Source organism: Physcomitrium patens, chromosome 8 (assembly GCF_059467195.1).
Source record: "Physcomitrium patens ecotype Gransden chromosome 8, ASM5946719v1, whole genome shotgun sequence".
NCBI classification, from domain to species: Eukaryota; Viridiplantae; Streptophyta; class Bryopsida; order Funariales; family Funariaceae; genus Physcomitrium; species Physcomitrium patens.
This window is the reverse complement of record NC_143417.1, coordinates 15,366,220-15,385,634: the sequence shown is the minus strand read 5'-3', so window position 1 is coordinate 15,385,634 and position 19,415 is coordinate 15,366,220. Positions and strand designations below refer to the sequence as shown.

Below are 19,415 nucleotides of genomic sequence, written 5' to 3'. Positions count from 1 at the left end.
CACGACAAGATTCGATGGGCTACAACAAAGATCTGGTCACTACGACAAGGGGTGCGATCTACATCAGTCTATGCATCGGACTTCAGGCAATTAGCATGCGACATCAATTGGGACGAAGAAGCGTTGATGAGTCAATTCTATTGGTGTTTAAGTGACGATGTGAAGGATTTGCTGTTAACTCTTCCTGATCCGCAAACGCTCAACGAAGCTATTAGCCAAGCTGTGAAGTGCGATAACTGCCTATTCCAACGTCACCAAGACCAACGTTCAAGACAACATATGGTTTGCCACACCCCAACTATGTCGGCAAGCAGCGTGAATTCACATTCAGAGATAGAAGACATACAAATTGATGCGGTACGTGTCAAATCTCTTACTCTAGAAGAAAAAAAGCAGCGTATGGAGGAAGGTCTATGCTTGTATTGCGGTGAAGAAGGCCACAAAGTTGAAAACTGCCCCAAGAAGCAAAATCGACGTATTATCAAGACTAGGGGCACGTTTATTCAGGAAAACGAGGATGCCCAGTCACAATAGGAAACATGCGGCTGGATAGTGAAATATCGCAACAACAACCAGATTCCTTTCTTTCCGCTCAACCTGCCCTTTGTTTTACAATCCCTTTGCTTATTGGCCCTCAGAAACTAAGAACCTTAGTATTATTAGATTCAGGAGCATCTGCTTGTTTCTTAGACGAAGAATTTGTAAAGCGTCATAAGATCCCTTTAGTACAAAAATCCCAACCTGTTCACGTTGAGGTCATAGATGGACGACCTTTATTGTCTAGTAGTGTCACCTATGAATCAGAACCTATAGAAGTGACGTTTAAGGACCATAGTAGTCATATTATTTTCAATATTATTAGAACCCCATCAAATCCTGTTATTCTTGGTCTTTCTTGGTTAGAAAAGCATAACCCATCCATAGATTGGAAGTTGCGAAAGATGACCTTTCCCACAAAACCACCCAAGAGTAAGCCTAGTAGAAAACCTCGAATAGAAAAATCCTTATTTATTGGAGCAAGAGCGTTTATAAGATTGTCTAAGAGAGGCATACCGTTTGTCATTTATGCGGCTCCAACTACCGGGGAGAAGATCTCGACAGCAAGTATACCGGAGCAATATAAGGATTTTAAAGATGTGTTTCAAAAGAAAAATGCCGACATGCTACCGGAACACAAACCATATGATTGCGCCATAGACTTACAGGAAGGAGCACAACCACCTTTTGGCCCAATCTACAATCTATCGCAGATGGAGTTGGCGGAATTGCGGAAGTACATTGACGAGAATCTAGCCAAGAACTTCATCCGTCATTCAAAATCGTCAGCTGGAGCACCCATCTTATTTGTGAAAAAGAAAGATGGCTTGTTGTGGATGTGCGTGGACTATCGAGGCTTCAACAAGGTAACAAAAAAGAATCGTTACCCGTTACCCTTGATTTCTAGTCTCTTAGAACAACTTCGACGTGTAAGGATCTTTACAAAAATTGATCTAAGGGGAGCTTACAACCTCGTACGAATCAAGGAAGGAGATGAGTGGAAGACAGCGTTCCGTACAAGGTATGGCTATTTTGAATATAATGTCATGCCCTTTGGTCTTACCAATGCTCCAGCGATCTTTCAACATATGATGAATGACATTTTTCGAGAGTACCTTTACGATTTTGTTGTCATCTATTTGGATGATATTTTGATATTCTCCAAAAATGAGGAAGAGCATGAAAAATACGTTTGTTTGGTATTGGAGAAACTATGCGAGCGAAGACTATATGCCAAGTTGGAGAAGTGTTTATTTCATCAAATACAAATGGAATTTCTGGGGTTCGTTGCGACTACGGAAGGCTTGAAGATGGACCCCAAGAAGGTGGAAGCAATCGTATCCTGGGAGGTTCCGAAGACGGTTAGAGACGTACAATGCTTTCTTGGTTTTGCTAACTTCTATCGGATCTTTATCAAGAATTACTCTCAAGTTGCTGCTCCTCTCACTCGATTGACATGCAAGGATAAGCTGGAATGGGGACCTCTAGCAGAGAAGGCGTTTCAAAACCTGAAGACCGCATTTACTATGACTCCAATCTTGGTACATCCAGACTTTACAAAGGCCTTTTATTTAGAAACTGATGCTTCAGATTTTGCTTTGGAAGTTGTACTTTCACAAATGGGAGAAGACAAGAAGCTCCATCTTGTTGCATTCTATTCTCGAAAGTTCTCTGCCACTGAAATCAATTATGAAATCTACGATAAGGAACTTCTTACTATAGTGGATTCTCTCCAAGAATGGCATCACTTTTTTGAAGGAGCTGCACATCCAGTGACCGTATACACAGATCACAAGAATTTGAAGTATTTCATGTCGGCTCGAGTTCTAAATGGACATCAAGCTCGATGGAGTATGTTGCTATCTAGGTTCGATTTTATTATCACTTATCGACCTGGAAAGTAGCAAGGACTATCTGATGCCTTATCGAGGAGATCGTATCGTGTACCAAAGGCTGGAGAAATAGTGCTTGATCAACAATGTACGACATTATTGAAGCTAGAGTAATTTCAGCTTTGCGCTACTATTTTTCCAATTGATGCTGACTTCCTAAAACAGGTACGTGCCGTAACCATTGAAGATTCAGTAGCCATTGATATTAAGGAGCATGCCAATGACAACAAGTTCAAGGTGGAGGGAGATCTTTTATACTTTGAAGAGCGGTTATATATCCCAAAGGGACCAGCATGACTCCGAGTTCTTCAATCTCGCCACGATTTTCCAACTGCGGGACATTTTGGATTCAACAAGTCCTTGGAGCTTATTTCTCGAGATTTTTGGTGGCCCCAAATGTGGAAGGATGTGAAAGATTTTGTCCTCTCCTGCGACATCTGTTCAAGATCCAAGAATCCTCGGCATCGCCCTTATGGACTCCTACAGCCATTGCCAATTCCACGTCGACCATGGTCTTCAATTTCCATGGACTTCATCACGGACCTGCCATCATCGAACTCATTTGACATCATCTTTGTCGTGGTAGATCGGCTTACAAAAATGGCGCACTTTGTCCCTTGCAAGAAGACATCATCTAGTGAAGTCACAGCAAGGCTCTTTCTCGATAATGTGTATCGATATCATGGACTATTAGATGATATCGTATCAGATCGAGGAACCCAATTTGTATCAAAGTTTTGGAGATCTCTCTTTGAGATACTGAAGGTGGATATCAAGCTTTCTTCGGCTTTTCATCCTCAAATTGACGGTCAAACGGAATGGGTGAACCAAGTCTTGGAATAATACTTACGATGCAGCATCAACTATCAACAAGACGATAGGACCACATATCTATCACTAGCCGAGTTTGCATATAACAACACCCTTCATGCGTCGACTCAATACACACCATTCTTTTCCAACTATGGGTATCATCCGAAGCTTGATTTATTGAGTCTATCAACAAATAACAATCCAACAGCTGAAGGATTTGCGAAACAACTATCAGAGCTTCAAAATACGTTGAAGCTTCAATTACAATCCGCTCAAGAATCCTACAAGGCATCTGTAGATAGATTTCGGAATCAAGCACCTACTTTCAAAATTGGAGATAAAGCATGGCTTCTTCGACAAAATATCAAGACCAAGCCACTATGTGATAAGTTGGACTATCGAAGATTGGGACCATTTATCATCCAAAAGTAAATCAATCCAGTGGTGTACCGTCTGGAATTACCAGCTTCTATGAAGGTACATCCAGTCTTTCATGTTTCTCTGTTGGAGCCTTATCGAGAGTCGTCTTTTCCTAGAAGAGTGCAATGTCTGCTATTTAGTATTGAGATCGAGAACCACGAGGAATACGAGGTTGAAAAGGTGTTGGATTCTCGACGAAGGTGGGGCAAGTTGGAGTATCTTGTTCATTGGTGCGGCTACGACATTAATGAGCGAACGTGGGAGCCAGCTGAAAATGTCACCAATGCGCCGCAAAAGGTACAGGAATTTCATCAACAACATCCTCATAAACCTAAGCCGATTCGACAATAGCTTCTTTCTGAAGCTTGCTCACCCAAGAATATAAGAAAGGGGGAGAGCACCACCAAAATTCGTAGTTGATGTAGTTATTTTCTCCAAGATAAAATAGAATTTTTTCAGTAGCCATAGTTTGGTCTTCTGATATGGATAGCCTAGAGATAGATACTATGCCAGTCAGATTATCTCAACCAACTAGTTCACGAAGGCGACCCCAAGATGAAGAACTACCTACACCATGACGACGACGGAGGATACCAAGTAACCGATCACTGGTGATTGTATTTGAGTCTGAGCCTGCTTACGATGGTCAACCAGAAGGCATATTTGCAGGACAATTTCACAATGAAGACACGGAAGTTCATGCTTGGTCAGAAGTTGAAGGAGTGGGCCACTACCGTTGGCCTCAAGGGCCGATGAACCACTTACCTCGTGAACAACAGTTGGAGTTCATAGCAGACGTTATGCGACAGATCTTCATTTTCTTGCGTTGGTACTGATTGACAACAACATTGCTTCTCAGAGACCTCGAAGCTAAAGGAGGGGGTGATGTTAGGGACATAGTCCTTAGAACCTTCTAGAGACAAGTTTCTAGAACCTTCTAGAGACAAGCTTCTAGAACCTTCTAGAAGCAAGTCTCTGGAACCTTCTAGAAGCTTTTTAGTTGGTAGAAGATGTTAGGGACATAGTCCTTAGAACCTTCTAGAGATAAGTTTCTAGAACCTTCTTGAAGCAAGTCTCTGGAACCTTCTAGAAGCTTCCTAGTTGGTAGAAGTTTCTTGAGAAGCTTCCTAAATAGGAGTATATATTGGGATCGAAGCTGAAGAGTTCTTCAGTCTCGACAACACATCTCTTGGAGCTCTAGCTCACCTCTCTGGTGTTGTTCTTGTATTCATCTGATTAATCTAGTTCTTTCCAGTTCTTCTTGAACTTCTTGGTAGATATCAAGTCTATATTCTGTGTCCATGACATCTAATCACATTCTTTTAGCATCTAATCTATTATATGAGCTCTCACTTGTCCTATTATTATTAATTAATATTATTTAATAATTTTTAAGGACTTTTCCCTCATTCTCGTAATGAATGGTAAAATTTTATCTTTTCATCCAACGTTATCTTTAAAAAAAAAAAAAAAAAAAAAAAAAAAAACCTTAACTTTTTATTTTTACCTTTTACTTTTAATCTTAGTTTATAAATTTTATTTTTTACCTTCAAATTTTTATTGTCGTTATTTTAAATCCTTCACTTAATTTTTAATTATTAATTCTAACTTATTTTATTTTATTTTATTTTTATTCAAAATTTTCAGAGTTTAAGCTTAATAGAGTAAACTTTGGAAGGAAATTAATTAATTAGACTATAATATTTCAGAAATCATAAAAAATATATACTTAACTTATTATGTTTGAATGAATTAATTATGATTATTATATCATTTAATTATTTCTATTTATTTATTTATTTATTTATTTATTTTATGATTTATGTATCCACATTGATTAATATTGAATTTGATCTAAGTTAATTTGATCTAATATCGAATCAAATTAAATTTAAGTGAAGAGAAAAAAAAACCCCCCGCTTATATGTTTGTATTGCCATTAAATTATAATAATGTTGAAGTGCACTTGTACAACTCTCAGAAAGAAATTTACAAAGTCAATTGTCATATTTCACAACAAAATCAATTGCTTGACTCAATATTTGAGGATTAGCTAAGTTAAGCATCAATTTTTTTACTTCATATTGTAATCCATAGAAAAATTGGCTAATAAATGCAACATCATTCCACAAGATATTAGTTGCAAGTTATTGAAATTGTAAAGCATATAATGCTACTAATTCATTGATTTATTACAAAATATAGATCTTGTTGGTTGCAACATACATTACATCATATTTTTCACACATGGATTGAAACTTCACCAAAAAAGTCTCTAAATTATCCAATATTAGATCTCGTCATTCAAGAAAAAATAAAAACCATGATAATGCTGAATTTGAAAGGAATATATCAATAAATGTAACTTACAATCATAGAATTGGATGACTTTAGAATTGAAGTTCAATCACAAGTTGTACTTGATTGATAAATCTTCAAAACTTGGATCTTGTACCATCAAACTTTTCAAACAATACAACCATTGATTCTTTAATACTAGAAGGATGTTCCACTATAAGAAAAGAGACATGATTTAATATAGATATTAAAGTAGTTCCAATCATTTCTATGTCTTTGCTCTCTGCTTATCTATATTTATTTTTTTACTAGTAAAGTAAATTAATGCATTGTAAGCTTTAACTCTCTTAATTTCTCTTATATTTTTATCATTTTATTTTTTATTTTAACAAGCTCTATCATAATAACACTTAAAAAAGAGAAGATATCAAATATCACTGAAGACAAATAGAAAAAAGGACTTAAGAACAAAGAATATACTAAGAAAAATATCAATTTAAAAGAAAGTAATCCAAAACTTCTAATACACTTATGTCTTATCAAAAAAAAAAAAAAAAAAAAAAAAAAAAAAAATCCATCTTTAATCATAAAAAGTCAAAGTCCTAATATTGTAAGTATAGTCTTATCAATCTATTAAGGTCAAGAACCTAATGAAAGTGAATAACCAAGTGAAACTTTTCTCAAAGAAGTATAATAAAATAAAAATAAAGAAATTGAAATGACTATTATCAAAAGATAAGAAAACTAAAGACTCTTGAATTTAGACTAAAGAAAGAAAAGAATTGACAAGAATGAAGGCTTCACTCTTGTCTTTATATATAATATCCACCTAAGTACTATATTCTATAAGATCTCTAATATGTGTTGACTTTACAAGCTACATATCTTAACTTGCAAAACAAGTTTTTTATATGTGTGCTACATACTTAGCTTGTTCTATAAGCTATCTACATATGTGACATGTGGCTAATTTGTTGAACAAGATTTTAATCTAAAAGTTAACTATAAATACGTATAAAGTCAAAATTATATTTATGAAGCTTCTAAGAAGTCTCTTTAAAAGATATTATGAAATTAATCTACTTTTATTTACTTTTATCTACTTTTATCTATTTTTGTGTAATCATATAAGTAATTATTAGAATAAGTATATATGTCCATGACATGAAAATATATAGAAAACTTATCTTGTAATTTAAACATATATTAGAGGTCTTATACAACATCACTACATAATTTTTACTTAGATAGTATATACATGTATAACTTGCAAAAAAAAAAATCTTATATATGTACTACATAATTGGCTTGTATCACAAGCTACTAACACATACAACATATAGCTAACTTATTCGCTAAGTTTTCAACCTATCAATTTTTTATAGATATGTATAAAAGCAAAATTGTGTCTATAAAGCTTTTAAGAAGTTTTTCTACAAGGTATTATGAAATTTATCTATTTTTACCTCTTTCTACTTATTTATATTATCTAGGTGATTATTAAAATAAATATGTGTATCTATAATATTACTCCTCATTTTAGAGACGAGTTCTATGAGAGGCATTGATTATATATTGAAGAAGTCTAAGATGCAATAAATTTTATTTATTATATATTTTAATTTATATTTCTTTTTAAGCTAGTTAGTAGATCTTTTCAACCATTAATAATATCTCATTCCAAGATAAAAAGACCACCTTCATATTTGATCATTATTAAAGTTTTTATAACTTCCTTCTAATAAAATATTTATAATACCATCAAAAATTGTTCTTACCTCTAATAGCATCATCAAATATTAGACAACTCCTCTAAAATTATAATACCAAATGCATTATATCTTACTATTTGTTCAAATAAGAACATATTGTTCTTGAAGGTCTTCATTTCTATTATGTTATCTTGAAGGTTGTTACAATCCTAATATCTCCTCTTGTAACTCTATAATTAATAGCTTTAAAGATGAATTTGTTGGCTGTTGGTTTTCCATCTTTTTAGCAATACAAAAATAAATCAAAAATAATAATAGAAAATAAAATGATATCTTTATTGAACCTTTTTTTTATAGAAAAAAATTTCTTTATTATTTATTTTGATTTTAATATACGTTATTGATAAAACTTTTAACCTTCTCTATTTAATTTACAAAATTCTTAGTTGGCTCCTACATATGTTTACTAATATCATATCTATGCCAATGGACAAGATATTTTAACCTATTTGAGGATTGCCTTGAATCTAAGACTTCTTTTACCTCAAATTCTTGATTATTATCTATTTTAAATAATGAAGTGGGATTACTTTCTTTCCAAAATAATCACTATCTAAAATGGCTCAAAGAGAGATATGTGGAATATGAGATGGATCTTCTTGGACTCAAATAGGTGTAATTAAAATGGAATATAATCAATTTGTTTATAAGTATGAAATGATTCAAGCCTACAATAATCAAATTTATCAGAAGAGTGGCTAGACTTGATATTATAATAAAGAAAATATATCTTGTTATTAATGTCGAATTAAGTTATTTCTTGCAGTATGCATATACATTGATCTTTTGTTGTTCTTGATTTTCTTTTAATTAAGCCTTCATTATTGTATGTAGCTCTAATAAAAAATTTATCAAATCTTTTGCTATGCAAGTATCTTCTTTTGAAAAGCCAAAAGCATCAATTTTAGATGATAATCATAATTAGTAAAGAAAGATATTTATTAAATAGAAAAATATATTATATTATTATAAGTAAATTCTATCAAAAATAAAAGAATTATCAAATCATCTTTTTGGTAGTTGATGGTATATCTCAAATATTATTTTAAAATTTGATTTATTTACTCTATTTGTTTATTAATTTAAAAATAAAAAGTCAAAGGTAGTTTTATGTCTACCTTTAGAATTTTAAAAATAGTTCTTAAGAAATTTGATATAAATTGAGTCCTTTGATCCAATATAAAATCCTTAAGCAATCCATGATAGTGATAGATGTTATTAAAGAAAAATTAAATTTTTTTTTATCTATGATGGATTTTGTACATTGTATAAAATATGCCATCTTAATAAAATAATCTAATATTACAAATATAAAGTCATAAGAACCTAAAACTAAAAGATCTATAATAAAATCCATAGAAATAAAAGATCATGGTTGTTTGAAAATAAGTATTAGCTAAAGAAGTCTACAAGATTAATAACAAGGAAATTTCTATCTTAAATAAATGTTACATGATTGTATAAAGTCTCTAATTAACTTCCACATTTGAGGCCACCAAATATCTTTAGATATTAGATTCAAAAGATTTTTATATCCAAAATGTCTCACTGTTATAAAGTCACAAAGAACATATAATTATACTTCATTTTTTTGGAATATATAAGCATTTCTTGAAATAGAGTAGATTATTCTTTACTTCAAACTTAGAAATATCATAAAAATTTTAAGAATTATTTTTAATGCTATAAACAAGAAGATTAGAAGATATATTTAATTGAACTTGCTTGAGAAAGGTTGAATCAAAAATCAATGTTGATTTTATTACTCTAAAATAAAAATGCTCTAATTTCAAGAAACTTATTCTTTATTGATTAAAAGCTATATTTTTTTTGGTATAAAATTTTTAAAAAAAAATTAAAAAGTATTTAAAAAATCTTATTATTTTCTTGATCAATAAATAATTTTAAAATAAAATCTTAATAAAGACATATTTCAACACATTTGGCAATAATTTAAAATATGTCGTACTTTGAAATACTCAAGGTTCTTATAATCCATATGTACAATGACTAGATTAGAAGCACCTTTTAAATAATGGTATTATTCTTGAAAAGAATCCAAGATTGTAAAAAGTTCTTTGTCATGAATCTCATAATTGATCTTGGTTGCTAAAAATTTCTCAAAAAATAAATATATATATATATATATATATTAATTAGAATTTGTTACCTATTCCTATTTATAATAATATAATATTTAAGATAAAATTCAATGAATCTATTTTTATAAATAATACCTTAAAAAAATTAATATAATATTAAATTTATTTTAAAATAATTTTTATCTTTAAAGCTTCAAAAGATACTCCAACTTCTTTGTTCTACTCAAGTTTTTTTTTACATGTTAAACGTATAAGTAGAGCTATAACTTTAGAAAGTTCTTGATGAAGATTTGATAGTAATTAATAAATCTCAAAAAATATTAGACATCTCTTATTATTTTTGAAACCTTCTAATTTATAGTAGTATGGATTTTTTTAAAATATATCATCAAGACATCATTTAAAATGATGTAGTCTAAGAAGTTAACTTAAATAATGTGAAATATACACTTTTTATTTTGGCATATAATCTTGTATCTCTAAGTTTTTATAACATATGAAAAATATGAAGTTTTATGAAAAATATATTCATTCTAATAATTATTTAAATAATATAAATAAATAAAAGTAGATAAAAATAGATAAACTTGATAATATTATATAAAATAACTTTCTAAAAGCTTCATAGATATAACTTTAATTTTATGTATATTTATAATTGATTAACAAGCCAAAAATTTAGCCAATAAATTAATCACATATTATATATATTGATAGCTTATGGTACAAGTTAACAATGTGGCATATATATGGAAAACTTACCTTGTAAGTTAAGATAGATGTCTTGCAAGTTTAACATATATTGGAGGTCCTATAGAATATCACCACATAGCTCTTAGTTATATAGTATATATAGAAGTAAGAGTGAAGCCTTCTTTACTCTTGTTAATGTCTTTTTAGTCCTTAGTATTTTTTAAGACTTTCAAATCTTCTTGTCTTTGGCAATAGTCATTTCAATTTCAATATTATATTAATTTTGATTGAATATCTACTCTCTCTAACTGATACAAGAATGTATTGAGTTTTTATTTGTTTGATTTTAATACCCTTAATAAGTTTATATTCTTTTGTATTTTTAGAGTAAATTAAAACAAATATTTAGATAATAAACAACAAACTCACACAAAAATTCTCAAAAAAAATTATTTGTTAGATGTTGAAAAATAAATGGTACATTTTTTAGTCCAAATGATATGACATTATATTCAAAATGCCCTTACTTGGTACAAAATACAATCTTCTATTCATCTCCTTCTTTTATGCATACTAAATTATATGCTTCCTATAGGTCTATTTTGGTATAGATCTTAGCTTAATTCAATTGATCAAAAAGTCTAGATATCAAAAGTAGAGGTATCTATTTTTAATAAATATCTTATTAAGTCCTTAATAATCTACATATATCAATAATAATCTATTTTTTTCTTCACAAATAAGATAAGAGCTCATATCCAATATTTTAAATAGAATATGAAATTTTTTATTAGGTTTTCATCAATGTATTCTTTGAATTTAGTCAATTCATTTTGTGATAAATTATAAACTAGTTCAAATGGTGATTGAACTCTTTCTTGAAAGTCAATTGAATAATCATAAAGACAATGTTTCAAAAGAATATTTATATTTTTCTTCTCAAAAATATCTTAATAATCTCAATATAGGCTTGGAATGCCATTTGAAGTCTTTTCACTATTAGAAAAAATGTGTGGTATAAATCACATAACATTATCTTTCTTTTGTAGCATGCAAAAAAACTCTTATACCTATAAATTAGAATTTGACTGTATTAGACTTATAACTTTCTATTTAATTAATAAATCTCTCAGTTATATTCTAAAAACATTCAAGACTATAAAAAAATCAAATTTATTTGAGGATTATATTTTTTAATTATAATAAATCTAAAATAAATTGATTAGAAAGAGATCTAATGATATCAAATATCACAAAATTATTACGACTATTAGTTATTACTTTTATAGAAAAGATTTCATAGATACCTTCTCTAGAAGATAATGGACAATTATTTATAACTTCTTTATGTAAAAAAATTTTAAAAAAAAATTAAAATTAAAAAAATTAAAAATAAAGTTATATTATATCTTTTAATAGATTTTTAATCTAAGAAACAAGATTAGGCTCTTAAATCTAACAAGAAAAAAGCTTTGTAATGTTTAAATTCTAAAAAAATATCTATTATAAAAAAATTAGACGATTCTAAAGAAAAAATAGGATCTTCATTAAGCATTGTATAAAATTCTATCTATATGATTTTTATTATAGCTAAATAAACTTATTTTTGATATATTATCTTTTTTGAAAATCTTTCTCTTTATCTTGTAGTTAAATCACTTCTTTGAATAAGATTGAATAGTGAACTTAGGTTTTTTTAATATGAGCAAAATCCTTTTTAATGACAATAATTTTTTTCTTGCTCAGTAAGAGATTTGAAATATATTGTATGAATTTGTATGTCTTCTACTTCTAAATGTAATGATTAAAAAGGCATTAGTTTAGCCATTAAATTATTATAATGTTGAAGTCTACTTATACAACTTTCGGATTGAAAATCAAAAAGCCAATTGTCACATTTCACAACAAAGTCAATTGTTCAACTTAATGTTTGAAGATCAAATAAGTTTAGCATCTATTTTTTTATCTCATATTATAATCTATAAAAAAATTGGTTAATGATTGTAGTATCATTGTACTTCATATCAATTTTAAGTTGTCAAAATTATGAAACATAAATCATTATGAATTAATTGACTTATTATAAAATACAAATTTTCTTGATTAAAATACAAATTGCATCATATTTTTTATATATGGATAAAAATTCAATAAAAAAAATTCTCTAAATTATTCAATATTAAATATTATTATTTTTTAAATAATAATAAAAATAAAATAAAATAAAATCTAAAAATAATATTTCAATAAATTTAACTTATAATAATAGAATTAAATAGCTTTGAAATCAAAATTCAATCACCAATTGTTCTTGATTGATAAATCCTCAAAACTTTAATCTTATCCCATCAAACTTTTCAAACAAGGCAATTCTTAGTTCTCTTACATTTAAAGGATGTTCTAGCATAAGAAAGATAATATGATTTAGTATAGATGTTGAAGTAATTTCAACTATTTCTATACTTTTACTTCTTATTAATCTTATTATTTTTTGTCGTAGTAAATTGAATTGATGCATTGCAAGCATTAACTTCTTCAATTGTTCTTGCATTTGTGCCATTGCACTCTTTGTTTTAATAAGCTTTGCTATAATAACACAATTATAAAAAAGATATTTAATATTCCTAAGGATAAATAGAAATGATGATTTGAGAATAAAAAAAAATTCTAAAAATAATATAAATTTAGAAAAGAATAATCTATAATTTATAATATACTTATATCTTATTAATAGAAAGAAATAATCCACTCTTAATAAAAAAAAAATAAAGCTTAAATATTTTAAATATATTTATGTCAATTTTTCAAAGACAAGAAAAAAAAATACATAAATAAGTGAGAGATGTATCTAAAAACGATGAAAAAATAGAAATAAGAAAGTATTTATATTAAAAAGAAATTAAAATGGCTATTGCCAAAGACTAGAAAACTAAAGACTCTTAAAATTAGAGTAGAAGTATGATATGAGTAAACAAGAGTGAAAAATGCATCATTTTTTCCTCTATATATACTATCTAACTAAGAGCTATATTATGACGCTTTATAAGACCTCTAATACATATTCAATTCATATGATACGTGTCTAACTTACAAAAAATATTTCTTATATGTGCACCATATAATAAGCTTATCTTACAAGCTACCAATACATGTGATATGTGGTTAACTTGTTGGCTAAATTTTTAACCTATTAATTTTTTATAGATATGTATAAAGATGAAATTGTATCTATAAAGCTTTTAGAAAGCTTTTGTATAAGATAATATAAAATTTATCTACTTTTATCTACTTCTACTTATTCATATTGTCTAGATAATTATTAGAATATATATATATATATATAATAGATAAAAATAATAAGAAGTGGAAGATAAGAGGTAGGAAGAAGAGCGTGGATTTGAAGAGAAGGATTAGAAATTAGGATTGGAAACAACAATCATATACATAGAAAATGACTATTATAGACATGAAGAATGAAGATGTAGAGGTCGTGACAAAAAAACATAAGATTTGAAAATAATTAAATTAGAGATAGAATAAAAATGTGAATGTTGCAAGAAATCATAATATCAATAATAATTATTAATTGAGTATCAAATAATGTTAACGTCAATATATATCATTAATTGAATATGAAATTAATAAAAAATAATTTTAATATATAAGATATATATTTTAATATATAAGATATATATTTTAATATATAAGATATATATTTTAATATATAAGATATATATTTTAATATATAAGATATATATTTTAATATATAAGATATATATTTTAATATATAAGATATATATTTTAATATATAAGATATATATTTTAATATATTTAAGCTTATATTTTATTAATATTAGATTTATTCATTACAAAAGCTTCATAATAATAATTATGTATTCATTTGCTTTTGGCCCATTTCTAAAATTGTATTTCAAGTTGCATAGTAGTGCTTCATTTATCTTCTTAGTGCCTTTGTATTTTATTTAAAGTTTAATCTTTTCACTTATTACAAAAATTAACTTTAGAGTCTTTTAGACTTTAAAAATTTAAACTAAGACTTTGTAATTTTAGAAGATATAATATGTTTTTAATTTTTTTTCAATAATTCTTCATAAAAAAAATATAATAAAATTTTATTCATTTTTTTAATAATTCTTGCTAATAATATTTTTTGATGATATTATAGATATAAATTAATTAAAAATATAATTTTTTATAATTTTTTATAATTGTCTAATTATTATAAATATATAAATTTATTAAAACCACATTTTAATGTTATTAATCAAAGTAAAAACTCACTTAATATTTCTAATAAGTTACAAGACTAATTATATTATCATGTTATCCAAACTCAATTACAATTTTCTTAGAGTAAAATTTGAAGTACAAATGAATCAATGTGAAGACATGTTCAAAAATTAATAATATTTAAAAACCATTTAAAAATTGAATGAGTTTTTACTTTGACTATAAAGTGTAACTCAAAACATTAATACACATTGTCAACGAAAGTTGAATTTTGTCAAAAGACAAGATATGTCAATTTTTCCATCTAGTATGCTTTAATCTTTGGAACTTTTGAAATCCATTAAAGTAAGATGCTGCATGGTGTCTAGTAATATAATCTTATGAGGGATTGAATAGAGACATTTGTAAATAAAATTTATATCTTATTTAATTTTGATTATATTGTTTTTAAATCAAACACAAATCTGAATTATACTTGAGGTACACAAATAGATTTTACAAGTTAGATGCTTTAAAAATGGAGGAGCAAAGAAGGGAATGTAAAACGGATCTTATTTTAATTTGCAAATTAGAGATAGGAACAAAGGAGTTAGAAACAAGGAAGTTAGGAATAAAGAGGCTAGAAATAAGGAATAAGAATAAAAGTTAGAGATGGAAACATGAAATAGAAAAAACATCAATCATGAGATGGCAAGGAGGGTTGTGGCTTTGTAACTCTCTAAATATATATATATATATATATATATATAAGGAGTTATTAAAGCGACACCTTAATGTTGTTAAAGCCACATTCCACATTACCATTTCATGATCGATTCCATCCATCTCCATCTTTATTCTTTATTCCATATCCTTTGTTTTTCATTTTTATCCTCCATATTTGTTTCCTATCTCCATCATTTCTTTTCTATCTTCCAAAATTAATCATTACATAGTTTAGGAGTTGTAGCTTTAACAATATTTGGATGTAGTTTTAACAATTTTATATATATATATATATATATATATATATATATATAAATTTTATAAAGCTTTCAATTATGTTTTTATAATTATATTATTATTCTATTTAATAAATATTAAATTCTATATTTTAAAATTTTATTAATTCCAAGAATATAGATTTTTTTAAGAATATATACAATGCCTCTCAAAATTGAGCTAATTAACTAAACAAAAAAATTTCAAAAGTCCTATCCAAAAGATTATTGAATTTTTTACCAAATCACAAATTATGTGTAACTAAGCTCACTATCATATTTCCAAATTTTAGCTTAAAAAATATAGCAATGAAAGAAAAATTGTATTTTAAATAAATTAGGTCTATTAATTTAGTTATGTAACTTATATCTATTTACAAATCAATAATTTATCTACTCTATTTTAAAAGCTAAAATACCTTAGATATGATTGAACATCCTATTCTAGAACTTTTGATATTATTCAAGAATGATAGAATCAAAGAAGCTTGCCTACATTGTTGTGTTGTAGCTTAACTACCATATGAAAATAATTTATATATATATATATATATAATATATAGTTTATTATACAATGTAATAAAATCCACATTATTAGATTTTTGTTAGTCACAAAATATGGTAAGATTATTATTTTGAAGTGGTTGTTTAAAAGGGCTATTATTGAAATTGATTTTATATTAATAATAGTTTAGATATTTAGAGCTACCATTATTAAACATTGATGACTCTTATTTTGTTTCTTTTATTTAATATTTAAGACATATATTATGTAAATTTTATAAGAAATAGAATTGGAGAGGGATTTTAATAGCAAAAAGAATAATTAGTGTATCTATATGGATGAATGGAGATAGATAATGAAAATCTCCATTACTATTAACCAAAAGGCATATCCAATAGGCTTTAAAGGGGTTGTCTGAGATATTATTAGGGATTAGGATTATTTTTTCGAGGTCATTCAAACTTTGAAGTCTAAGATCAAAGATTTTAGAGTTTTTGTCATGATTTTGGTGCAAATTTTGGATAATTTGGAATTTTTATGAAAGAGATATAAGTATTCAAAGTTAAGGTCTTGATTTTATATCTATTGTCACTCTTTTGGATATAACACATGCATACAAAATAAAATGAAGAATTAATAACTGAGATTGGAAAGGACACTTTTTTGGCTACACTTTTCATATATTGCTTGATGAATTCTAAGTTGAAATGAAGGAGTTTTAGGAAGTTGAAATTAGTGCTTGCAATTTATGGGCAGTAAGTAATCTGATTTACTAGTGGTTGTGATTTGACCTATATCTTGAGCAATTTGATAAGATTTTGGCTAAAAAATTCTAAAAATACGTGTTATTATGTTACTAAACTTTATACATAAATTTTGTAGTATTTGGAATTTGGATTTTTGAGATATAGAGAAAATAGTATTTAAGTGCTTGTAAATTAGGGTTTAAAGCACCTACTAGGATTTTTAAGATGCCAAACGATCTATGGTTGATTTATGGTTCATTTTTTGTAGTAAAGCTTAAGGATAAATTATATATTAGCTAGAAATTTGAAAAAAAATGAAATGGTTGGATCAAGAGATATGATTTTCTAAAGTTTGGAGAAAAAAATCTATTGTAGGAGAAAAATATTTTCAAAGGATTTTGCTATAATTTTATGCAAAGTAAAGGAGGTTTTGGGAGCCAAGATTTTATATATATTTTATAGATATAGAAATATTTTTCTAAGAGACTAAACTATTATCTAAAGGTGAGACAGAACTCTAAATGGCATTGTAAATTCATTCTTGCAATAACAAGTAATTAATAAAATCAATTTCAAATCTAAGTTAATAGACCTAAGTTCATTTGAAATGAAATTTTTCTTTCATTGATACAATTTTGAAGCTAAAATTAAAATCATGATTACTAATTTGATTGTACATCTTTCAAAATTTATGGTTTAACAAAAAAATCAATATTATTCTAGAAATGGCTTTTCAAAATTTGTTGTTTTGTTAATTGACTCAATTTTGAGAATCAATTTGTTGTTTTGTTAATTGACTCAATTTTGAGAATCAATATATATATATATATATATATATGAAAGATTGATATATTAAAACATACATAATAATTTGGATCAATTTAAGATATTATTTATTAATATAAATATTTATAAATATTTTTTGTGCTATCCACAAGATGGTTAGCAACAAGCCTGATTTAATAGTTGTTGTTTTGTAAAATATTGAGTAGCAAATTCATGAAAATTTTAAATATAAAATTTACTAATAAATTATTTTAGTAATTTCTATATTTGCTTATAATATCAAATTATAATTCTTTTTATTAAGTTTAGATGTAATTTCTAAAAAACTGATTTATCTTTAATTTTTACTTGATTGTTTGAAGTTATATTTGATGGTTTTACATTTTAGTTCAGTACATAGATTATATGAAACAATATTTGTGTATATGTATGTATGCACATATGTATAATAAATGTGATTTATCTAGTATTTCTTGAAGAAAAAATAAGAATCTTAAGAAATGTATCTACTTAAAGATTGACTTAATACTTGGTCTAAATTATTTTTTAATTCAATTTAAGAAATATGTAAATTTAGGAAATGTTTTATATGCTTTGATTGATTTTTAAATTACAAAATCTGCTAAGAGATAGAGACACATATTGAATAGAATCAAGTTTTTTAAAAATAAGAACGTTTAATTCCGTATTGAATCACGTATTGCTTTTTTGAAAACCAATTTTTTTAATATTATTTAAATCCAAATAATAAAATAAAAATCTAATAAATACATATCTTGGGATTTGAGATGATCTGATTTTTTTTTTTTTTTTTTTTTTTTTTTTTTTAAATGAGAATCAATTATTTCTGAAGATTAGTAAAAATTGATGTTGGAAGTTTTGTTTTATTGTGAGAATGTAAATTTGAAACTTACACTTTGACATTTTTACGTATAGATGATTATACCAAAACCCAAAAAACATCATGATCCTATAAAAAATGAAAATTATCTAATTTTTTTAATATCATTTTTCTTTGTAACTTAAATCATGTTTCTATTTTTATGTACCATTAAAACTTGTTTTTCTTTTTTCTTTTCTTTTCTTTTTAATCAAGAATACTGAAGATATTAAATATCATATTTAAATATTACATATTTATTTCCGAAAGACCCATGAGATGCTTCTAAAGTAGATTTTATATTTAAGATGAAAGCACTAAGCTACACAGTACTGTATAATGAGTTTTGAATGTTTATTTATTTATTTATTATTTTATTATTTTATTTTATTTAAATTTGTATCATTTAAATAGAAGAACTTTGTAGATATTTCAAAGATGTGATACATTTACACCAAGGCATTCTGAAACACTTTGTTTGTTTGTTTGTGTTTTTTACGTTATTTATTCAATATATTAAATTATCGTTAACACCCTCATCCACCCAAGGTACAAATTAAAATAAAAATCACCACCATCTTTCAAAACGTCAATTCATGTACCAAAAATCATCATGCTAGAAAGACAAGTCCACTACCAAAGTATCATTTGGAATTATAAGAAACGATGTAATAGAAAAGTTCGATAGAATGTTCCGCTTCCAAAGAGAACAGATCCGAAACCCGCATATACCCGGAACA

At 26.9% G+C, this 19,415-nt stretch overlaps 1 long non-coding RNA gene across 1 annotated transcript; it reads left to right on the top strand.

Moving 5' to 3' along the window:
• Positions 1-16,524: 16,524 nt before the first annotated feature.
• LOC141045736 (uncharacterized) lies at positions 16,525-17,802 on the top strand. Its single transcript, XR_012218108.2, has 2 exons — positions 16,525-17,018; positions 17,385-17,802. It is a non-coding gene; the product is annotated as an uncharacterized LOC141045736 (long non-coding RNA).
• The last annotated feature ends 1,613 nt before the right edge of the window (positions 17,803-19,415 follow it).